The sequence below is a fragment of the Palaemon carinicauda genome, chromosome 38 (genome assembly GCF_036898095.1).
Source record: "Palaemon carinicauda isolate YSFRI2023 chromosome 38, ASM3689809v2, whole genome shotgun sequence".
Lineage (NCBI taxonomy): Eukaryota > Metazoa > Arthropoda > Malacostraca > Decapoda > Palaemonidae > Palaemon > Palaemon carinicauda.
In genome coordinates, this window is record NC_090762.1 from 37,670,604 (window position 1) to 37,695,980 (window position 25,377).

Genomic DNA, 25,377 nt, shown 5'->3' on the forward strand with positions numbered 1-25,377 from the left:
CCCCGCTCCACACACCGGTGAACTGCTTCACTTCACTTAGAGGTAGGACTTGTCTCGGGGAACAGGGCTGGTAGGCAAATATGTGTAAATAGCTAAGGTTTGTATAGTTAGGAAAAATACAAATTATCTTCGAATTTGTCATTTGTTCCGTAACCGAAATACAAACCACGCTATTTACATAGGGTGACTTACCCTTAGGCAGGGTGGAAAGTCCCCAGCCTTACTGGCTTTGGCTTACCCGGGGACTCCGAATCTGAGTGCACAGCACCTCAAGAAAGAGTCCCTGCACCTCACAAGTTTGATGCTATGCAAGAAACGAGAGGCCTACATAAGTGTGTGTGGAGAGAAGAAGTGTGACTCGTCCTAGGATGTTGACCTGAAGTCCTTTATATGGAATTCCAGGCTAGGACATCCCCATACCATCTCGTCAGGGTATGGGGGACGCGACAGTATTGTATTTAATACTAGGAACACAAGGAAGCATGGTTTACCTGCAGAGGTTTGAGGTCAGCTATGCAGAGACCCAAGATGCTGCATTCCCCAAGAGAGGGGAGGATGAAGAAAGAAGTAAGGGCCAGACATACTTTTTCATTCACGCAGACTAAAACCAGGTAACAGTGCCCTCAACCTTCTGCTACTTGTCCAATAAGGAGCCTGAGGTTAGCCAAGCTGTTGTGCAGCCACCACCGGGCCGATAGAAAAGGTATCGAGGCTCCTGTGGGTCACGTCCTGCGGGTAGTGGGCTGTGAAAGTCGTCTGACGCTTCCAGACTCCCGCTTGTAGATCCTGCATTACAGAGAAGTTTCTCTTGAAGGCCAGGGACGCGGGGATGCCTCTGACATCATGCGACCAAGGGCGACGTGGCGGAGGAGGGTCAGGATTCTGGGCGTGATGGATGGTCCGTCGAATCCAGGCTGAGATGGTGTTCTTGGTGACCCTCCTCTTCGTCTTACCAGTGCTCACAAACAGAGCTTGCACGTGGGGACGGGCTGCAGCTGTTCTCTTCAGATAACGCCTCAGACTTCTCACTGGGCAGAGTAGTTGATGATCTGGGTCATCTGTTACAGAGAGGAGACTCACAACCCTGAAGTAGTCGAACCGTGGGTCCGGCACTCCAGGGTTCTGAGTCTTAGCACAAACTCAGGGACAAACTTGAACGTTACCTCCCCCCATCCCCTTGAGGCGATGTCGTATGAGAGACCATGAAGTTCACTGACTCACTTAGCTGAAGCCAGAGCAAGCAGGAAAACCGTCTTCCAAGTCAGGTGTTGGTCAGAGGCCTGGAGTAATGGTTCGAATGGAAGTCTCTTCAGAGCCCTGAGGACCCGAACCACGTTCCAAGGAGGCTGTCTCACTTCCGATTGAGGGCAGGTAAGCTCGTAGCTACGTACAAGTAGAGAAAGTTCCAGCGAGGAGGAAATGTCTATTCCTTTCAGCCTGAAGGCAAGGCTTAAGGCTGAGCGATAGCCTTTCACCGCCGAGACTGAAAAGCGCATTTCCTCCCGCACATAAACGAGGAACTCCGCTACTGCTGGAATAGAGGCATCGAGGGGAGAGATACCCCTCCCACGACACCAACCACAGAAGACTCTCCACTTAGCCTGGTAGACCCCTGCGGATGACTTTCGCAGGTGTCGAGACATCCTTTCCGCAACTTGTTGCGAAAAGCCTCTCTCAGAGAGGAGACACTGGATAGTCTCCAGGCGTGAAGCCGAAGCGAGGCTACGGCTTTGTGGAAGATGTTGCAATGTGGTTGTCTGAGTAGCTCGTGTCGTGGGGGAAGCTCTCACGGGGGGTTGCGTCAGGAGCTGCAGGAGGTCCGGGAACCACTCTGCATGATGCCATAGCGGAGCTATTAAGGTCATCGACAGGTTGACCGATAGTCTGGTCTTGTTGAGCACCCTTCTCATCAGACAGAACGGTAGGAAGGTGTAGACATCAATGTTGTCCCACCGTTGTTGGAAGGCATCTTGCCAGAGTGCCTTGGGGTTCAGGACTGGGGAGCAGTACAGCGGCAGCTTGAAATTCAAGGCTGTCGCAAACAAGTCCACCGTCGGGGAACCCCACAAAGTCAGGACTTTGTTGGCTACTAGAGGATCCAAAGACCACTCGGTACTCACTATCTGCGAAGCTCTGCTCAGATTGTAGGCGAGCATATTCCTTTTCCCAGGAATGAAGCGTGTTGATAGACGTATTGAGTGGACTTCGGTCCATCTCAGTATCTCTACTGCAAGATGGGATAGCTGTTGTGAAAAGGTACCTCCCTGATTGTTGATATAAGCCACTACTGTGGTGTTGTCGCTCATCACCACCACAGAGTGGTCTGCCAGGGTCTGTTGGAACTGTTGAAGGGCCAGAGAAACGGCCTTCAGCTCTAGCAGGTTCATGTGGCGGTACTTTTCTGATTCTGACCATAGGCCTGAGGCCCTCTGGTTCAGAACGTGGGCCCCCCACCCTTCTTTTGATGCGTCCAAAAACAACATCAAATCTGGGGGAAGGACGAGAAGATCCACTCCCTTTCGGAGGTTGTCGTCGGCCAGCCACCACCGCAGGTCCGCCCGTTCCTCAGGTCCTATTGAGACCAGGAAGTCTGGAGAATCGTTGCCTTGATCCCACCGGGACTTGAGCCGCCACTGCAGAGATCTCATCCTGAGGTGGCCGTTGGGAACCAGACGGGACAGGGAGGCTAGGTGACCTAACAGACGTAACCACGATTGGGCTGGAAGATCTTCTCGACTGAGAAAAGGTTTTGCAACCATCCTCAGCCTTGCTATCCTGTTGTCTGATGGAAAGGCTTTGTGGAGATCGGTGTCTAAAAACATGCCTAGATATACCAGTCATTGTGTCGGGAGCAGAGAGGAATTCTCGAGATTTACCAAGATCCCTAGATCTTGACAAATTCCCAGCCTGTCTCGGTGTCGAAGAAGGGTCGACTCCGAGTCTGCCAGGATCAGCCAGTCGTCCAGATAACGAAGGAGACGGATGCCGTTCCTGTGCGCCCACGAAGATATCAGTGTGAACACTCTGGTAGATCTTGTTGTCTAGGCTGAAACGTAGGTACTTCCTGGAAGACGGATGGATTAGGATCTGGAAGTACGCGTCCTTCAGATCCAGTGTGCACATGAAGTCTTGTGGTCTCACCGCAAGTCTGACCGTGTCCGCTGTCTCCATGCTGAACGGAGTTTGTTTGACAAACTTGTTCAGAGCTGAGAAGTCGATGACGGGTCTCCAGCCTCCAAACGCCTTCTTTACAAGAAATAGTCGAATGAAGAAGCCTGGGGAGCCGTCGACGACCTCCTGGAGAGCATCCTTCTTGAGCATGGTCTCGACTTCCACCCGAAGGGCTAGCCCCTTTACCGATCCCATGGCATAGGAGCTCAACGACACTGGATTCTCTGTCAGGGGAGGTTGAGATGTCGTGAATGGGACGTGATACCCTTGGCCGATCACGGAGACCGTCCAAGCATCGGCCCCATGTTGCTGCCACCTGTGCATGCAACTTTGAAGGCATCGCCCCACAGGTGGACACGCAGGGGGACTGCCACTCCTAGCGTTTGCGGCCGCGGCCGCTCCCTCTAGGAGTCTTGCCTCCCCTGTTGGACTTACCGCCCCTCTTGTCCATGGGAGGAAAGGGCTGGGGCTTAGACACCACTTTCTTAGCTGCCGGCGCCTGCTTCGGTGTCTTGCGAGGCTGCTGCTGATGTTGCTGCGGAGCTGGAGGCTTGTAGGGCCGAGATGCAAGGGCCCTTTGGAGAAGGAAGTCCTGGCTAGACTTCCTCCACCTCTCAGCTGTTCGTTCCATGTCTTGGGGCTCAAACAAATTCCCCCCAAGGAGGGAGGCGTGTCTGAGCCTGCAGACATCCACGGCGGGGACCTTCGGATGGATCTTTTCGGTCACCGCATCACGACGCTTCAGCACCGAGTTGGTCCACAGGTTGGTAACCTGATGTGCTAGGAACTCGATGGAGTGAGTGCCCAAGAGGAGGAAGGTCTCCAGGGCCTTCCTATTGCTCTCCTTAGACAGATCTGGATATTGGGTGCCCAGAGAACCTAGCCAGACATCCGGCCACGAAGTGGCCTGCATGGCACACTTCGCGACCTTCTCATGGCTTAGGATATCCGACGCCGAGAACGTCACCTGCCGGGCGGAGAGCTTCTCAAGAGGAACTCCCCTAGTAAGCTCTTCTACCGAATGGTGGAGGGGAAGAGCGAGGCTAGATTCCCCCATGATCTCAAAATACCTCCTCTGGTGGAGGGGAAGAGCGAGGCTAGACTCCCCCATGATCTCAAAATACCTCCTCTGCTGGAGACGAGGAGGTGGAAGGAGTTTGTTCCCGGCAGAGAAACGACTGGAGGAAGCGACAACTGCGAGCTGAGCGTTGGCCCTGGCTCTGGCACTCTTCAGCCCCTGGGACCAGGGCAGAGCCACGCTGGCCTTTTGGGGCCTTTGAGTTCCATAAACCTGATCCAGGACCGTGTCCTTGCCTTCACGGGGGGCGATCACAGGGTCCATGAACCCGTTGAGCTGTGTCATCAGGCCCAGGACCTGCCAGATGGCATGCTCAGACTCTTGCTGCTCTCCTCCCTGCGGACTGGCAGCTAAGTCTCCTGTCCCCGGAAGCTCTTCCTGGGGAGACACGTGGACGTTCTCCCGGGGTCTGGCTGATTCCTGACGAATACGTGAAGAAGACTTCGGCAACGTCTTGGAGTCCTTGGGTTCCCTCCTGGGCGGGATACAAGACTCCAGCAAAGAGTTCTGGTAGGCACCTTCTGCGTGAGACGATTCTCCTCCACGAGGAGGTGACTCCCCTCTTGGTGCCGAGGGGGAGACCACCGCCTCACTGGACTCTCCCGAGGACGGAAAAGCCTTGTCTACGACTGCGAAGGGGACGGGGCCTTCCTGACGGACCTCTTTGGAACCAACTTCTCCCTCCCTGGGAGAAGTCACCACTAAGTCCACTCCTCTCCTTCTCTTCAGCGCGGGCGAGGCCGTCGCTGGCTTGTGTCCTAGATCGGCGAGTGCCGGCTTCATAGCCTTCACTAACGCCCGCATCAGAGGACCAAACCAGGACCGCCGAGACACGGACACTGAGTCCGAAATTCCCGCTGGAGGGAAGGGGATCGGGCGATCCTTCGGAGTGGACACCACTGGAGCTGCCTGCAAAAAAGAAAGGGAAGAAAGTTGCCTTATCCTCTCCGAAGGTCCTTCCTAGTCCTGCAAAAGAGACCTGCGCTTAGGTGGAGGCGATCCCGACTGCGACCTGGCGACACGCGTCCCTGCTGCTGCCACGAGCTGCGGAACTTGACACGAACGGGGGTTGTGCTGAGGCTCGCGCAAGGGTGATACAAAAGTGTCGCGCGCGAGGGGCTGTTGGAGCGCGGGCGTGCAATCGCTCGAAGACAAACGAGCGCGTGGGCGAGCGGGCGCTGGGCGAGCTGGCGAGTGAGCGCGTTGGTGAGTAAACGCGCTGGCGAGTGGGCGAACGAGAGCGCTCAGGAGACCGCTGAGGGCCAGGGGACCGATAGTGTCCAGGAGACCTGTGACGCGTGGGCGAGCGATGGCAAGTCGGCGAGCGATGGCAAGTCGGCGTTCGATGGCGCGGTGGCGCGTTGGCGAGCGATGGCACGTAGAACGCGCAGGCGCGTGGTGGAGCATTGGCGAGGGATGGCGCATAGAATGCGCAGGCGAGCGACCGCGAGTGGGCGAGCTGATCGCAGGGGACCTATGTTTCTCCGGATCTGCTGGGCACTGACGCGTAGGAGCGCGCAGGCGACGGATCACGAGGGGGATCTGGAGATTGCTGGCGCTCAGGGGAACGCTGACGCGCTGGTGATCGTTGACGCGTCGGAGATCGCTGTCGCACTGGAGAACGCTGGCGAGCAGGGAGGCGGCGCATAGAAGGCTGTGCAGGAGCTATCGGCTCGACGCGTAAAGGCGTGCAGGAACTCTAGATGTATGCGCAGGAGACCGCTGACGAGATCAGAAGACTGCTGGCCATCTGCACAGGAAGTAGAAGGTCTGGAAGGTGTGGGAGAACGTGAACGATCCCCGGAGAGGTCTAAGGACGTGGCTGCTACAGACTGCTTCTGGCGAGGAGAGTCCCCATCCGAGGACGGAGGAGGAGAAGACTTGAAAAGACGCCTCTTGACACTCTTATAGGGAGACGGGAGGCCCTTGCGGCGAAACGGACGATGAGCCTTACAGCGAAGGCGGCCACGAGGGAGGTCGTCAGGATCATCAGTCCTCTGAAGAGGAGTCTCAGTCAGAGTGCTCCCCGAGGGGGAGACTTAGCCGCAGGAGAGCCCGTAGGACCCCCTTCCCCCTCCGAAAGATGTACAGAAGGGGGAGGAGAGCCTTCAGCAACGTCATAAACATCAGGAGCCGCAGAGGTTTGACCAGACTCGTCGGAAGCCTCTGCCACCACGACGTCGACGACAGATAGAGGATCTACCACTGCTATCACCGGCGACTGCTTGACAGCGGCCCCCAACTGAATAAGGTCAAACTGGGCTTCCTTGGAGGGCAGGCTCTTAAGCCCCAAGGAATCCCAAAGCTGAAAAAGGTCATCATTATGCACAGAATTAACATTATCAAAATCCTCCCCCGGAGGAGGAGGGGGAGCCGCCCACTATGGGAGGCGACGCCCCCTCCCCCAGAGGAGGAGGGGGAGCCGCCCACTATGGGAGGCGACGCCCCCTCCCCCAGAGGAGGAGGGGGAGCCGCCCCGCTATGGGAGGCGACGCCCTCTCCCGCACCCCAAGGTCGGGAAACTGAACTAGGGCCTGCGCTCCCACTCGGCGGCCTCTCACTAGAAGCCGGACGAGGGGGAGCTTCGGAGGAGGTTTGGGCGGCGGAAGAAGAGTCCCGAGAGCCTTCCTCCTTCAAGGCAACCCTCGAAGGAGAACGGTCTCTCTTGGACTTCTTCTTACGCCGACGGGCAAACCTCTCCCACTGGGAGGCAGACCACTCCCTACACTCACTACGTGTATTGTCCCTATCACACTGTCGGCCTCGACACTGCGGGCAAAGGGTGCGAGGATCCGTATCCACCGCAGACATGAAGGTATCGCAAGGGCGACCGGCAATCCCAGGGCACTTGCGCATGATGAACACCAAAGGGCGACGCCAACTTCAAACACACAAAGCTGAGGAAAAGCAAAGAAAAGATTAAGGCTGTCAAAAACGAGGACGATAGACACACACGTCTGCACATCGTCCGAGCCAAAAGTGAAGAGAAGCAAATCACCGGTGTGTGGGGGAGGAGGGGTAGTAAGCTACCCCTTTCCCTACCGCCGCTAACTAGCGGGGGGGGGGGTGTAGTTAACCCTCGTTAAATTCTATTGGCTCGTCAATTTCAGCTACGCCGAAAGTAAACCCAATGTAAATAGCTGTGGTTTGTATTTTGGTTACGGAACAAACCTGGATTAAGTTGTTCATCGCAACTATGTGGCCAATGAGCATGTTGTGGAAAGAAGTTATGCAAGATAAATATGTGGCTATGAGAATGTTGTGGGAAGAACTTATTGAAAGGATAGTGGAAAAAAAAAAAGTGGCAAATACCTAGGTTAGGTTGTTCAACCGTCTAAGTATGTGGCTATGAGCATGTGGGAAGAACCCATTTAAAGAGTAGTGAGAAAAGGGGCAAATTACCTGGATTATGTTAATCAACGTAAGGTAAAGAATCATGTGCCCACTGTGGAGAGTTATTATTGAAAATGCCGTAACAAAGTGAGAAAAGTTAAAAAAAGCCTGGATGAAGTTAATAAATATAAAAATGCTCATGTGAACGCTATTGCTATGAGGGAGCTTTAAAAAGAGAAAAATGACAAAAAGCCAGGATGACGGTGGAATAGTATTTCATTACTCGAAAAAAATTGAGATTATTCAGTTTGTAGAAATAGCAGAATAGCCTAATATACATAAGGGCCTATCTGTATATGATCAAACGTGATGAAATTTAGTGTAAAAAAATTATTTCAAGATTACATTCTTCAATAACTTAAAACCGAACTTTTCGAGTTAAATGCTTTCATACACCCCAAAAACCATAAAATTTCTTTCTCCTTAACCACTAACCTGTAATCACCAAATGTTATCCTCCCAGTGTCTTGTGACCTGAAGATATGGGGGCTCTTTAGCCATGGAATAGAAAGAATCTCATCTTCTTGAGAAGTAGGTTCACCCTCTGAAAAAGGAAATAAATCATACTCTAACATTTTATTCATGATAGCATTCAGCAATTCAATACAAAATAATTTATAGTAAGAGAGAGAGAGAGAGAGAGAGAGAGAGATGAGTTGCATTCAGTCATTCAATACAAAATAACATTAATAGAGAGAGAGAGAGAGAGAGAGAGAGAGAGAGAATTGCATTCAGTCATTCAATACAAAAATAACATTTGTAGAGAGAGAGAGAGAGAGAGAGAGAGAGAGAGAGATAAATTGCATTCAGTCATTCAATACAAAATAACATTTGTATAGAGAGAGAGAGAGAGAGAGAGAGAGAGATTGCATTCAGTCATTCAACACAAAATAACATTAATAGTAAAAGAGAGAGAGAGAGAGAGAGAGAGAGGAGAGAGAGAGAGAGATTGCATTCAGTCATTCAATACAAAATAACATTAATAGTAAAAGAGAGAGAGAGAGAGAGAGAGAGAGAGAGAGAATTACATTCAGTCATTTAATATAAAATAACATTTGTAGAGAGAGAGAGAGAGAGAGAGAGAGAGAGAGAGAATTACATTCAGTCATTCAATACAAAATAACATTTGTATAGAGAGAGAGAGAGAGAGAGAGAGAGAGAGAGAGATGCCTTCAGTAATATAGGCTATGTAAGATGGTCATTTTTTTTTTTAGAAAGCATTCAAATGCGCCAATAATAACCCAATATTAAATAAATTTTCACATAACTGCATATTTCAAAGATATCAAAAGGCTAAAATTTAGAAAAATGCCAATAGTGTCAACAACTTTTTTCAGTTATATAGTACCTCTGTGCAAAAGCCAGTTTAAGGGAACACTATAAATGTGCCCAACCTCTGATGGTTGTTCTGGATGGAGGTAGTGACAAAAAACAGGAATATACTAAAAATATTTGTTCATACAGTTGATTAGATTATGGTGGGATGATAGCCACTATAGTCTATTTCTTTTAGCGATGCATATTTGCACCGACTCGCGGCGGTGCCCTTTTAGCTCGGAAAAGTTTCCGGATCGCTGATTGGTTGGACAAGATAATTCTAACCAATCAGCGATCAGGAAACTTTCTCAAGCTAAAAGGGCACCGCCGCGAGTCGGTGCAAATATGCATCGCTAAAAGAAATGGACTATAGTAAGTTTCTTTATGTATGCTAAATTATGGTGATTATTTATGGGGTAGTGTTAGAAATGACCTGCTGTACCTTATATGCCACTGGAGAGCTCCACTGCCACCCTAGTACTAACCACCAAAGGACTAAGGCAAAATCTAAGAAAGTTCCTATTTGTTTATAGGATGAAGGAAATAAACTCATTTTTTAGCCGCCTTTCTCTCCTTAACTAAAATACCATTGAGCCAGAACCAAGGGGAAGTGAACAAAATCACGTCACCAATAAGAGGAAGAGCGTTTAGCTATGCTGCACCGAGACTCTTCAACGACCTTCCACTTGATGTTAAGAATAGCAAAAATATGGCAGCTTTCAAGAAAAACCTGAAGACTTATCTTTTTAGAAAGTGTTTTAATAGTGACCTGAAAACTATAAAGCCTGAATACAAATGCTAGCGAAATAACTGATAAAATACAGAGCAAAATATTAACTGGAAAGAAATTATTTTCACACACCAAGGCCCGCCTGAACAGACTTTATTGTCTGATGGAGGTCGAGAAATAAACCCGTAAAAGTAAAGTAAGTAAATACCGAAACACCTAAATTTGCTGTCCATTTTCCAAGACGGCAGATGCAGCTCAGGGTGAAACCGACGAAGGGGTTTAAAGGCGAAAGTAAATGACATAAGAAAATCATAATCAATAAAAATATTGAAGTGAACAATGGAGATGAAAGACTTGAATAAACCGTGTTATCAACATGATGAATTGACTATCACAACTCCATTACCACACACTACCCAAAGTACAAATAGAGAAATTACAAAACATAATAAACAAAAGAAAAAGATTGATAAAAGCTGTCCCAAACCGGAAATGACAACTCCTATACTAATTTATTTACACAGGCTGCATATTAAAACAAGAATTGGGTTTAAAATATGTACAATAACCATAAAATGATCAGAAACAGACTTCCAATTATCTAAGAGAATTGCTACATATTGTGCAGCCAACAAATCGAGTTGACACGAGAATAGTTGAAGATGGTTTCAAATCATTGGAACAAAAACATGTGTCTGCTGTAGGTTCTAGAGCTTTCAAATATGACCCCAGGGCTATAACATAAAATTCCAATAGACATCCACAAGACGGAAAATATTAAGGCTTTCAAGAGGAAGCGAAGACCTTGTTTTCTAAGTGCTCCGATAATGTGGATTTGAGAATAAACGAGCGATATGCGATGGTGTGAAATGCTGAATGAATACCTTGGAATGCATAAATTAAAATGAATCACGAAAGGTCCTGTAGTGTAGAGCGTATAGTTCCCGTGCAATATAGGACTGGAATTAGATTAGCGTATAAATAACACCGATGCATGATAATTGATCAGTGGGGGAGGGGAAGGGGGAGGGATAGGGGAGAGGATGGAGAAGGGTGGGGTGGGGTGGGCCGGGAAAGGTGGGGTGGGGCCGGCCGGGAGGGGAGGGGCTGGGCCGGGTGGGGTAGGATGGGTCCGGGAGGCTTGGGGTGTAGCATTTTGATTTTCTAATATTTTCTCTTTTAGCCGTCGACAGAAGTCAGGTGAAATGAAATTAACATCCTATTATTAGAAAAGTAAATCGTTGACTTTGAAAAAAAAAAACTTGAATTGATATTTGTTAACATCTCGAAAATAATTCACAAGAATTTTATTTCTTCATTAAAATCCGATGAGAGAGAGAGAGAGAGAGAGAGAGAGAGAGAGAGAGAGAGAGAGAGAGAGAGAGAGAGAGAGAGAGAGAGAGAGAGAGCACAGGAAAGGTTCCCCCTGAAGTTACACGTCTGGTTTTGATAGAGGATGCCATTGGGCACATTTCTAAAATGGGTACACATCTGAAACCGGGTAAGCAAGTTGCTATTCGCGAATATTTAAGGATACTTTTCATATCGGACAGCTAATAAATAGCATACATATGTTGTTTCGACAATATGATAATATATTTTGTATATATCCTAAAATGTAAAACGTAATTGTTGTGGATGAATAAAATATACTTGCCCCATTTTAATAGATTAACTCCAAATAATTAGGTGTGGCATTGGAATTATCAAAATCGGAGTATACAGTACATACCCCAGTTGTTGGAACTTCTATGTTTTTTGCAGTTTGCAGGGCGGACGTGTATCTGTACTAATGTTTATTGTATATAGTTTATTTTGCTATCACTCATTTAGAAAACCTTTATATACAAGCCTTATACGTTGTTTAAGTATGAGATAGGTTATCAAGACAAAACGCACTCACATTCTCACTAAAACTATTAAAGTTTCCTTTGGCTATCGAATAAAAAATTTTACAGGCATACATTATTGCATATTCACATATAAAATAAAGATTACAACTATGCTAGATTAAATTTAAGAATTATGTTCTAAAATAGAAATGAAGATGAAATAAATAATCTTTATACAGGAATTTTAAAAGCTAGACACAAAACCCTTGTTAATTGAATAGGAAAATTTTGCTGCCATATTTTGAAAAGGGCCGCCTTAACCACTTTCCCACCCCAAATTGATCATGGTAAACTTTTTCTTATATCATATATAGGACATATCAATAAACAAAATTCCGCTGAGAAACCTTTCATTAGAATTAGTTGGGATTTAACGATAATTTGACTAGAATTTTGGGAATATTCCTGTATTTTCAGACTTTCAGAAACGCCCACTCAACCAATCGATATAATTACAATATTTTTGTATTCCTATAATTTGATAATAGACTTCAATAAATTCTAATTTAGGATATTCATCATATTTTAATTTTATTTTATTCTAGCGGTTCTGCAAATATTGTAATTATGTATATTATCATTATCCATTACAGAATCTATCAATTAATATTATACAATGGAAATTTAGGGTTGAAAGATAAAATCCAATATTAATTGTAAAAACTAACTGAAAAATATTAGCTTCTCGACGAACAACTAAAATTATACTAACTGAAAAATATCATCATCTTTATGAATACAAAATCACAAATGTAATATAAATATTTACTTCAGAAGGTGCAAGGGCGTCAGTCACTCTTATCCTTTGGATAAAACGAAAAGAATAAATGATTCACGAGAATAAATATAACTTAAACTTAAAACTACTGGGGTCCACTAGAAAAGCCAAACATAAGCCAAAACGGGGGCCGTCAAAAATAAACAATTATGATGATGACGGTGATTCTGCAAAGCCTAGAAAATGGTGATCTCTATGTTAGGACCAATGCAAGGAGAATTATGTGTGATGACTTACTTATTTTCAACCGAAGGAAAGGACACAGCTTGTAGGTTAGGTTAGGTGGGTGAACTTTAGGTTAAGTGGTGAAGTTTAGGTTTCATGAACTCTATGCACTTGTCCCTGTCCAGCGTTATACATAGGCTCCTAATGCAGTGTTGCTTAAAACATGCTAATTAAACTTGGCCAATAGGAAACCTGCAAATCTCAAACTAACAAGCAGTCGTCAATTTCTCATATTGACTTCCAGTTTTGCTAGAAATTAATGCACCATATATCAAACGTCACTTTACACAAAAGGAAGATCAGCATTACACTTCACTGGATAATAATAAATAATGAAACAGAAACTCCTTCTGTTTACAACCACTTGTAATCACCTGAAGAATTCCACCAACGTTCCAACACAGACTGACAGCAAAAATTGACCAAGGAGTCAAATGTTCCAGTAATACATCCAAACTTTCATATCCCAAAGCTTAATTTAGTATTACTTGTTAAAAGTTCTCTTCTTAATCATTGCTAAGTTTATTTGGTATATAAAAACTTGAAAATGCAAACGAAAATAGTTTCCATCTTATTTCCCATCTGTTTTCTAAAGACTAAGATTTTCTTTGCGGAGTGATGGCGGAAGGACAGTTTTTGAATATTTTCTCCTGACCACGTGGGGAGATGCGAGGGGGTGACTAAAACAGGGGTTATATTGTTATACAACTAATATCTTTTTTTAATTATTCCTCTATTCCTGTGTATAAGCCTAGCTTTACTTTTCAGTATACCCATTATCACACAAATCATGAAGATTATTCTTATATGATAATTAAACTTGAAAATGAAACACGAGGTTCTTAAACGAAGAGACAATCTCGTTTTGTTTATCGCTTCTTCTTTTGTTGTCTTTTTAATTCAACTATATACATCCTATAAAGGATTCTCCAGATGAGGCAATTTCTGATTCCCTCATCCTGGTTCCAGTTTGACTTTTGACCACGATAATGGCATCGCAGAATTCGTCTTTAATTATTTATGATTTTTTATTGCATTATCCTCATTGCTTGAAGATTGTAGAAATGTTTTGATTTATCTGACAGGCTTGACAGCAAGACAGAAAAAAAGGGACGTGCGAAAGGAGGTACAGTGAAAGACTGGAAAAAAAAAAAAATGTTCAAACATCCCAGGAGTACAAGAGTACTTCCCTGATTACAGGAGTACAATCCTATCTGGATGATAAAATTACCTAATATAATCAATAAATTTATTCTTAAATAATATGAAATTCAAAAATATTAGAAGGATGATAAATACTTGAAAGAATATACTAAAACTAAATCAGTAGTGCTTAATCTTCATACATACGAGTATAACAAGTCCATATAACACAAAACTACTTCAAAAATAAATTACGCTTTGTGATTGATTGCTTTCGTTTTAGGGTGAGATCACGAATTTTGATCGAAATATGAAACAATACCGATAAAGAGAAATAAACTGACAAGAAATTGGTTAAAAACAGAACTTCTAAAACAGTAATTCTTTTCCCTTTCATCCTCACGCAGACTTCCGTAAGTGGAGGTAGGTGGCTAAGCAAGGACGGGGTGGTGTCATATTTTAATTTCGTAATATTTTATAATTTGAAATGTAAATTATTTGCTTAAAAAAATTACTTGGTGGTATAAAACTCTTAGAGTATAAATGTAAACAAAACCCTAAGTCAATACCTTTTTAACCTTATTAAACGCCAAAAAATGACTTACGGAACGAAATTCCCTTTGTTAGAAACTTTAATTGCTAATGATTTTAAAGGCATTATCCCATTCCTCGAAGGTTGCAGGGAAGCTTTGATATGATTAGATAGGCTTACACACTGTGTACCTTTGAATTCCATAAACTTTAGTATTGCGAGTTAATGGCTCTTGATATTCCAAGTGTGGAATAGACTTCATCGGTAACATTCAACAGATTAAGATTTGTTAAGACTGAAAATAAAACATTTGATATTTAATACATAAGACCAACATGTACCGTAATCAAGATGCAAATCATTCAGGTATAATATAAAGGAAAAGGCAAGGACTCCGAGAGCAAGATAAAGGGAATAATGTGTTGAAGGACCTATAGTAAATGACTGGAGAAATTGAGTGCAACCAGGGGACAAGAGTTTGCAGCAAAGAACTGGACGAATCCGTAAGTATACATCATAGGGGGGCACAACTCACTAAGAGAGAGAGAGAGAGAGAGAGAGAGAGAGAGAGAGAGAGAGAGAGAGAGAGAGAGAGAGAGAGAGCTGTAACAAAGTGAAAAATAAGTGTGAAAACCCTGGATTAAGCTGTACGACATAAGTATGTTGAGGGAAGAACTCATTGAAAAGATAGTGAGAAGAGGGGAAAAAACTTGGATTAAGTTATACAACGTAACTATGTGGCTATGAGCATGTTGTGGCGGAGAACTCATTGAAAGGGCAGTGAGAAAAGGGGGAAAAAACTTGGATTAAGTTATACAACGTAACTATGTGGCTATGAGCATGTTGTGGCGGAGAACTCATTGAAAGGGCAGTGAGAAAAGGGGGAAAAAACTTGGATTAAGTTATACAACGGAACTATGTGGCTATGAGCATGTTGTGGGGAGAACTCATTGAAAGGGCAGTGAGAAAAGGGGGAAAAAACTTGGATTAAGTTATACAACGGAACTATGTGGCTATGAGCATGTTGTGGCGGAGAACTCATTGAAAGGGCAGTGAGAAAAGGGGGAAAAAACTTGGATTAAGTTATACAACGGAACTATGTGGCTATGAGCATGTTGTGGCGGAGAACTCATTGAAAGGGCAGTGAGAAAAGGGGGAAAAAACTTGGATTAAGTTATACAACGGAACTATGTGGCTATGAGCATGTTGTGGCGGAGAACTCATTGAAAGGGCAGTGAGAAAAGGGGGAAAAAACTTGGATTAAGTTATACAACGTAACTATGTGGCTATGAGCATGTTGTGGCGGAGAACTCATTGAAAGGGCAGTGAGAAAAGGGGGAAAAAACTTGGATTAAGTTATACAACGTAACTATGTGGCTATGAGCATGTTGTGGCGGAGAACTCATTGAAAGGGCAGTGAGAAAAGGGGGAAAAAACTTGGATTAAGTTATACAACGTAACTATGTGGCTATGAGCATGTTGTGGCGGAGAACTCATTGAAAGGGCAGTGAGAAAAGGGGGAAAAAACTTGGATTAAGTTATACAACGTAACTATGTGGCTATGAGCATGTTGTGGCGGAGAACTCATTGAAAGGGCAGTGAGAAAAGGGGGAAAAAACTTGGATTAAGTTATACAACGTAACTATGTGGCTATGAGCATGTTGTGGCGGAGAACTCATTGAAAGGGCAGTGAGAAAAGGGGGAAAAAACTTGGATTAAGTTATACAACGTAACTATGTGGCTATGAGCATGTTGTGGCGGAGAACTCATTGAAAGGGCAGTGAGAAAAGGGGGAAAAAACTTGGATTAAGTTATACAACGTAACTATGTGGCTATGAGCATGTTGTGGCGGAGAACTCATTGAAAGGGCAGTGAGAAAAGGGGGAAAAAACTTGGATTAAGTTATACAACGTAACTATGTGGCTATGAGCATGTTGTGGGGAGAACTCATTGAAAGGGCAGTGAGAAAAGGGGGAAAAAACTTGGATTAAGTTATACAACGTAACTATGTGGCTATGAGCATGTTGTGGGGGAGAACTCATTGAAAGGGCAGTGAGAAAAGGGGGAAAAAACTTGGATTAAGTTATACAACGTAACTATGTGGCTATGAGCATGTTGTGGCGGAGAACTCATTGAAAGGGCAGTGAGAAAAGGGGGAAAAAACTTGGATTAAGTTATACAACGTAACTATGTGGCTATGAGCATGTTGTGGCGGAGAACTCATTGAAAGGGCAGTGAGAAAAGGGGGAAAAAACTTGGATTAAGTTATACAACGTAACTATGTGGCTATGAGCATGTTGTGGCGGAGAACTCATTGAAAGGGCAGTGAGAAAAGGGGGAAAAAACTTGGATTAAGTTATACAACGTAACTATGTGGCTATGAGCATGTTGTGGCGGAGAACTCATTGAAAGGGCAGTGAGAAAAGGGGGAAAAAACTTGGATTAAGTTATACAACGGAACTATGTGGCTATGAGCATGTTGTGGGGGAGAACTCATTGAAAGGGCAGTGAGAAAAGGGGGAAAAAACTTGGATTAAGTTATACAACGGAACTATGTGGCTATGAGCATGTTGTGGGGGAGAACTCATTGAAAGGGCAGTGAGAAAAGGGGGAAAAAACTTGGATTAAGTTATACAACGGAACTATGTGGCTATGAGCATGTTGTGGGGGAGAACTCATTGAAAGGGCAGTGAGAAAAGGGGGAAAAAACTTGGATTAAGTTATACAACGGAACTATGTGGCTATGAGCATGTTGTGGCGGAGAACTCATTGAAAGGGCAGTGAGAAAAGGGGGAAAAAACTTGGATTAAGTTATACAACGGAACTATGTGGCTATGAGCATGTTGTGGCGGAGAACTCATTGAAAGGGCAGTGAGAAAAGGGGGAAAAAACTTGGATTAAGTTATACAACGGAACTATGTGGCTATGAGCATGTTGTGGGGGAGAACTCATTGAAAGGGCAGTGAGAAAAGGGGGAAAAAACTTGGATTAAGTTATACAACGGAACTATGTGGCTATGAGCATGTTGTGGGGAGAACTCATTGAAAGGGCAGTGAGAAAAGGGGGAAAAAACTTGGATTAAGTTATACAACGGAACTATGTGGCTATGAGCATGTTGTGGGGGAGAACTCATTGAAAGGGCAGTGAGAAAAGGGGGAAAAAACTTGGATTAAGTTATACAACGGAACTATGTGGCTATGAGCATGTTGTGGGGGAGAACTCATTGAAAGGGCAGTGAGAAAAGGGGGAAAAAACTTGGATTAAGTTATACAACGTAACTATGTGGCTATGAGCATGTTGTGGGGGAGAACTCATTGAAAGGGCAGTGAGAAAAGGGGGAAAAAACTTGGATTAAGTTATACAACGGAACTATGTGGCTATGAGCATGTTGTGGGGGAGAACTCATTGAAAGGGCAGTGAGAAAAGGGGGAAAAAACTTGGATTAAGTTATACAACGTAACTATGTGGCTATGAGCATGTTGTGGGGGAGAACTCATTGAAAGGGCAGTGAGAAAAGGGGGAAAAAACTTGGATTAAGTTATACAACGGAACTATGTGGCTATGAGCATGTTGTGGGGGAGAACTCATTGAAAGGGCAGTGAGAAAAGGGGGAAAAAACTTGGATTAAGTTATACAACGGAACTATGTGGCTATGAGCATGTTGTGGGGGAGAACTCATTGAAAGGGCAGTGAGAAAAGGGGGAAAAAACTTGGATTAAGTTATACAACGTAACTATGTGGCTATGAGCATGTTGTGGGGGAGAACTCATTGAAAGGGCAGTGAGAAAAGGGGGAAAAAACTTGGATTAAGTTATACAACGTAACTATGTGGCTATGAGCATGTTGTGGGGGAGAACTCATTGAAAGGGCAGTGAGAAAAGGGGGAAAAAACTTGGATTAAGTTATACAACGTAACTATGTGGCTATGAGCATGTTGTGGGGGAGAACTCATTGAAAGGGCAGTGAGAAAAGGGGGAAAAAACTTGGATTAAGTTATACAACGTAACTATGTGGCTATGAGCATGTTGTGGGGGAGAACTCATTGAAAGGGCAGTGAGAAAAGGGGGAAAAAACTTGGATTAAGTTATACAACGTAACTATGTGGCTATGAGCATGTTGTGGGGGAGAACTCATTGAAAGGGCAGTGAGAAAAGGGGGAAAAAACTTGGATTAAGTTATACAACGTAACTATGTGGCTATGAGCATGTTGTGGGGGAGAACTCATTGAAAGGGCAGTGAGAAAAGGGGGAAAAAACTTGGATTAAGTTATACAACGTAACTATGTGGCTATGAGCATGTTGTGGGGGAGAACTCATTGAAAGGGCAGTGAGAAAAGGGGGAAAAAACTTGGATTAAGTTATACAACGTAACTATGTGGCTATGAGCATGTTGTGGGGGAGAACTCATTGAAAGGGCAGTGAGAAAAGGGGGAAAAAACTTGGATTAAGTTATACAACGTAACTATGTGGCTATGAGCATGTTGTGGGGGAGAACTCATTGAAAGGGCAGTGAGAAAAGGGGGAAAAAACTTGGATTAAGTTATACAACGTAACTATGTGGCTATGAGCATGTTGTGGGGGAGAACTCATTGAAAGGGCAGTGAGAAAAGGGGGAAAAAACTTGGATTAAGTTATACAACGTAACTATGTGGCTATGAGCATGTTGTGGGGGAGAACTCATTGAAAGGGCAGTGAGAAAAGGGGGAAAAAACTTGGATTAAGTTATACAACGTAACTATGTGGCTATGAGCATGTTGTGGGGGAGAACTCATTGAAAGGGCAGTGAGAAAAGGGGGAAAAAACTTGGATTAAGTTATACAACGTAACTATGTGGCTATGAGCATGTTGTGGGGGAGAACTCATTGAAAGGGCAGTGAGAAAAGGGGGAAAAAACTTGGATTAAGTTATACAACGTAACTATGTGGCTATGAGCATGTTGTGGGGGAGAACTCATTGAAAGGGCAGTGAGAAAAGGGGGAAAAAACTTGGATTAAGTTATACAACGTAACTATGTGGCTATGAGCATGTTGTGGGGGAGAACTCATTGAAAGGGCAGTGAGAAAAGGGGGAAAAAACTTGGATTAAGTTATACAACGTAACTATGTGGCTATGAGCATGTTGTGGGGGAGAACTCATTGAAAGGGCAGTGAGAAAAGGGGGAAAAAACTTGGATTAAGTTATACAACGTAACTATGTGGCTATGAGCATGTTGTGGGGGAGAACTCATTGAAAGGGCAGTGAGAAAAGGGGGAAAAAACTTGGATTAAGTTATACAACGTAACTATGTGGCTATGAGCATGTTGTGGGGGAGAACTCATTGAAAGGGCAGTGAGAAAAGGGGGAAAAAACTTGGATTAAGTTATACAACGTAACTATGTGGCTATGAGCATGTTGTGGGGGAGAACTCATTGAAAGGGCAGTGAGAAAAGGGGGAAAAAACTTGGATTAAGTTATACAACGTAACTATGTGGCTATGAGCATGTTGTGGGGGAGAACTCATTGAAAGGGCAGTGAGAAAAGGGGGAAAAAACTTGGATTAAGTTATACAACGTAACTATGTGGCTATGAGCATGTTGTGGGGGAGAACTCATTGAAAGGGCAGTGAGAAAAGGGGGAAAAAACTTGGATTAAGTTATACAACGTAACTATGTGGCTATGAGCATGTTGTGGGGGAGAACTCATTGAAAGGGCAGTGAGAAAAGGGGGAAAAAACTTGGATTAAGTTATACAACGTAACTATGTGGCTATGAGCATGTTGTGGGGGAGAACTCATTGAAAGGGCAGTGAGAAAAGGGGGAAAAAACTTGGATTAAGTTATACAACGTAACTATGTGGCTATGAGCATGTTGTGGGGGAGAACTCATTGAAAGGGCAGTGAGAAAAGGGGGAAAAAACTTGGATTAAGTTATACAACGTAACTATGTGGCTATGAGCATGTTGTGGGGGAGAACTCATTGAAAGGGCAGTGAGAAAAGGGGGAAAAAACTTGGATTAAGTTATACAACGTAACTATGTGGCTATGAGCATGTTGTGGGGGAGAACTCATTGAAAGGGCAGTGAGAAAAGGGGGAAAAAACTTGGATTAAGTTATACAACGTAACTATGTGGCTATGAGCATGTTGTGGGGGAGAACTCATTGAAAGGGCAGTGAGAAAAGGGGGAAAAAACTTGGATTAAGTTATACAACGTAACTATGTGGCTATGAGCATGTTGTGGGGGAGAACTCATTGAAAGGGCAGTGAGAAAAGGGGGAAAAAACTTGGATTAAGTTATACAACGTAACTATGTGGCTATGAGCATGTTGTGGGGGAGAACTCATTGAAAGGGCAGTGAGAAAAGGGGGAAAAAACTTGGATTAAGTTATACAACGTAACTATGTGGCTATGAGCATGTTGTGGGGGAGAACTCATTGAAAGGGCAGTGAGAAAAGGGGGAAAAAACTTGGATTAAGTTATACAACGTAACTATGTGGCTATGAGCATGTTGTGGGGGAGAACTCATTGAAAGGGCAGTGAGAAAAGGGGGAAAAAACTTGGATTAAGTTATACAACGTAACTATGTGGCTATGAGCATGTTGTGGGGGAGAACTCATTGAAAGGGCAGTGAGAAAAGGGGGAAAAAACTTGGATTAAGTTATACAACGTAACTATGTGGCTATGAGCATGTTGTGGGGGAGAACTCATTGAAAGGGCAGTGAGAAAAGGGGGAAAAAACTTGGATTAAGTTATACAACGTAACTATGTGGCTATGAGCATGTTGTGGGGGAGAACTCATTGAAAGGGCAGTGAGAAAAGGGGGAAAAAACTTGGATTAAGTTATACAACGTAACTATGTGGCTATGAGCATGTTGTGGGGGAGAACTCATTGAAAGGGCAGTGAGAAAAGGGGGAAAAAACTTGGATTAAGTTATACAACGTAACTATGTGGCTATGAGCATGTTGTGGGGGAGAACTCATTGAAAGGGCAGTGAGAAAAGGGGGAAAAAACTTGGATTAAGTTATACAACGTAACTATGTGGCTATGAGCATGTTGTGGGGGAGAACTCATTGAAAGGGCAGTGAGAAAAGGGGGAAAAAACTTGGATTAAGTTATACAACGTAACTATGTGGCTATGAGCATGTTGTGGGGGAGAACTCATTGAAAGGGCAGTGAGAAAAGGGGGAAAAAACTTGGATTAAGTTATACAACGTAACTATGTGGCTATGAGCATGTTGTGGGGGAGAACTCATTGAAAGGGCAGTGAGAAAAGGGGGAAAAAACTTGGATTAAGTTATACAACGTAACTATGTGGCTATGAGCATGTTGTGGGGGAGAACTCATTGAAAGGGCAGTGAGAAAAGGGGGAAAAAACTTGGATTAAGTTATACAACGTAACTATGTGGCTATGAGCATGTTGTGGGGGAGAACTCATTGAAAGGGCAGTGAGAAAAGGGGGAAAAAACTTGGATTAAGTTATACAACGTAACTATGTGGCTATGAGCATGTTGTGGGGGAGAACTCATTGAAAGGGCAGTGAGAAAAGGGGGAAAAAACTTGGATTAAGTTATACAACGTAACTATGTGGCTATGAGCATGTTGTGGGGGAGAACTCATTGAAAGGGCAGTGAGAAAAGGGGGAAAAAACTTGGATTAAGTTATACAACGTAACTATGTGGCTATGAGCATGTTGTGGGGGAGAACTCATTGAAAGGGCAGTGAGAAAAGGGGGAAAAAACTTGGATTAAGTTATACAACGTAACTATGTGGCTATGAGCATGTTGTGGGGGAGAACTCATTGAAAGGGCAGTGAGAAAAGGGGGAAAAAACTTGGATTAAGTTATACAACGTAACTATGTGGCTATGAGCATGTTGTGGGGGAGAACTCATTGAAAGGGCAGTGAGAAAAGGGGGAAAAAACTTGGATTAAGTTATACAACGTAACTATGTGGCTATGAGCATGTTGTGGGGGAGAACTCATTGAAAGGGCAGTGAGAAAAGGGGGAAAAAACTTGGATTAAGTTATACAACGTAACTATGTGGCTATGAGCATGTTGTGGGGGAGAACTCATTGAAAGGGCAGTGAGAAAAGGGGGAAAAAACTTGGATTAAGTTATACAACGTAACTATGTGGCTATGAGCATGTTGTGGGGGAGAACTCATTGAAAGGGCAGTGAGAAAAGGGGGAAAAAACTTGGATTAAGTTATACAACGTAACTATGTGGCTATGAGCATGTTGTGGGGGAGAACTCATTGAAAGGGCAGTGAGAAAAGGGGGAAAAAACTTGGATTAAGTTATACAACGTAACTATGTGGCTATGAGCATGTTGTGGGGGAGAACTCATTGAAAGGGCAGTGAGAAAAGGGGGAAAAAACTTGGATTAAGTTATACAACGTAACTATGTGGCTATGAGCATGTTGTGGGGGAGAACTCATTGAAAGGGCAGTGAGAAAAGGGGGAAAAAACTTGGATTAAGTTATACAACGTAACTATGTGGCTATGAGCATGTTGTGGGGGAGAACTCATTGAAAGGGCAGTGAGAAAAGGGGGAAAAAACTTGGATTAAGTTATACAACGTAACTATGTGGCTATGAGCATGTTGTGGGGGAGAACTCATTGAAAGGGCAGTGAGAAAAGGGGGAAAAAACTTGGATTAAGTTATACAACGTAACTATGTGGCTATGAGCATGTTGTGGGGGAGAACTCATTGAAAGGGCAGTGAGAAAAGGGGGAAAAAACTTGGATTAAGTTATACAACGTAACTATGTGGCTATGAGCATGTTGTGGGGGAGAACTCATTGAAAGGGCAGTGAGAAAAGGGGGAAAAAACTTGGATTAAGTTATACAACGTAACTATGTGGCTATGAGCATGTTGTGGGGGAGAACTCATTGAAAGGGCAGTGAGAAAAGGGGGAAAAAACTTGGATTAAGTTATACAACGTAACTATGTGGCTATGAGCATGTTGTGGGGGAGAACTCATTGAAAGGGCAGTGAGAAAAGGGGGAAAAAACTTGGATTAAGTTATACAACGTAACTATGTGGCTATGAGCATGTTGTGGGGGAGAACTCATTGAAAGGGCAGTGAGAAAAGGGGGAAAAAACTTGGATTAAGTTATACAACGTAACTATGTGGCTATGAGCATGTTGTGGGGGAGAACTCATTGAAAGGGCAGTGAGAAAAGGGGGAAAAAACTTGGATTAAGTTATACAACGTAACTATGTGGCTATGAGCATGTTGTGGGGGAGAACTCATTGAAAGGGCAGTGAGAAAAGGGGGAAAAAACTTGGATTAAGTTATACAACGTAACTATGTGGCTATGAGCATGTTGTGGGGGAGAACTCATTGAAAGGGCAGTGAGAAAAGGGGGAAAAAACTTGGATTAAGTTATACAACGTAACTATGTGGCTATGAGCATGTTGTGGGGGAGAACTCATTGAAAGGGCAGTGAGAAAAGGGGGAAAAAACTTGGATTAAGTTATACAACGTAACTATGTGGCTATGAGCATGTTGTGGGGGAGAACTCATTGAAAGGGCAGTGAGAAAAGGGGGAAAAAACTTGGATTAAGTTATACAACGTAACTATGTGGCTATGAGCATGTTGTGGGGGAGAACTCATTGAAAGGGCAGTGAGAAAAGGGGGAAAAAACTTGGATTAAGTTATACAACGTAACTATGTGGCTATGAGCATGTTGTGGGGGAGAACTCATTGAAAGGGCAGTGAGAAAAGGGGGAAAAAACTTGGATTAAGTTATACAACGTAACTATGTGGCTATGAGCATGTTGTGGGGGAGAACTCATTGAAAGGGCAGTGAGAAAAGGGGGAAAAAACTTGGATTAAGTTATACAACGTAACTATGTGGCTATGAGCATGTTGTGGGGGAGAACTCATTGAAAGGGCAGTGAGAAAAGGGGGAAAAAACTTGGATTAAGTTATACAACGTAACTATGTGGCTATGAGCATGTTGTGGGGGAGAACTCATTGAAAGGGCAGTGAGAAAAGGGGGAAAAAACTTGGATTAAGTTATACAACGTAACTATGTGGCTATGAGCATGTTGTGGGGGAGAACTCATTGAAAGGGCAGTGAGAAAAGGGGGAAAAAACTTGGATTAAGTTATACAACGTAACTATGTGGCTATGAGCATGTTGTGGGGGAGAACTCATTGAAAGGGCAGTGAGAAAAGGGGGAAAAAACTTGGATTAAGTTATACAACGTAACTATGTGGCTATGAGCATGTTGTGGGGGAGAACTCATTGAAAGGGCAGTGAGAAAAGGGGGAAAAAACTTGGATTAAGTTATACAACGTAACTATGTGGCTATGAGCATGTTGTGGGGGAGAACTCATTGAAAGGGCAGTGAGAAAAGGGGGAAAAAACTTGGATTAAGTTATACAACGTAACTATGTGGCTATGAGCATGTTGTGGGGGAGAACTCATTGAAAGGGCAGTGAGAAAAGGGGGAAAAAACTTGGATTAAGTTATACAACGTAACTATGTGGCTATGAGCATGTTGTGGGGGAGAACTCATTGAAAGGGCAGTGAGAAAAGGGGGAAAAAACTTGGATTAAGTTATACAACGTAACTATGTGGCTATGAGCATGTTGTGGGGGAGAACTCATTGAAAGGGCAGTGAGAAAAGGGGGAAAAAACTTGGATTAAGTTATACAACGTAACTATGTGGCTATGAGCATGTTGTGGGGGAGAACTCATTGAAAGGGCAGTGAGAAAAGGGGGAAAAAACTTGGATTAAGTTATACAACGTAACTATGTGGCTATGAGCATGTTGTGGGGGAGAACTCATTGAAAGGGCAGTGAGAAAAGGGGGAAAAAACTTGGATTAAGTTATACAACGTAACTATGTGGCTATGAGCATGTTGTGGGGGAGAACTCATTGAAAGGGCAGTGAGAAAAGGGGGAAAAAACTTGGATTAAGTTATACAACGTAACTATGTGGCTATGAGCATGTTGTGGGGGAGAACTCATTGAAAGGGCAGTGAGAAAAGGGGGAAAAAACTTGGATTAAGTTATACAACGTAACTATGTGGCTATGAGCATGTTGTGGGGGAGAACTCATTGAAAGGGCAGTGAGAAAAGGGGGAAAAAACTTGGATTAAGTTATACAACGTAACTATGTGGCTATGA

The 25,377-nt window shown here is 44.0% G+C and overlaps 1 long non-coding RNA gene across 3 annotated transcripts in view; it reads right to left on the reverse strand.

Moving 5' to 3' along the window:
* LOC137630144 (uncharacterized) overlaps positions 1-25,377 on the reverse strand; it is a 109,265-nt gene that overhangs the window by 18,894 nt on the left and 64,994 nt on the right. For all 3 annotated transcript variants that reach the window (XR_011041676.1, XR_011041674.1, XR_011041675.1), the window contains one exon: positions 8,078-8,186. This is a non-coding gene — a long non-coding RNA (uncharacterized lncRNA). The remainder of the gene's footprint in view (positions 1-8,077; positions 8,187-25,377) is intronic.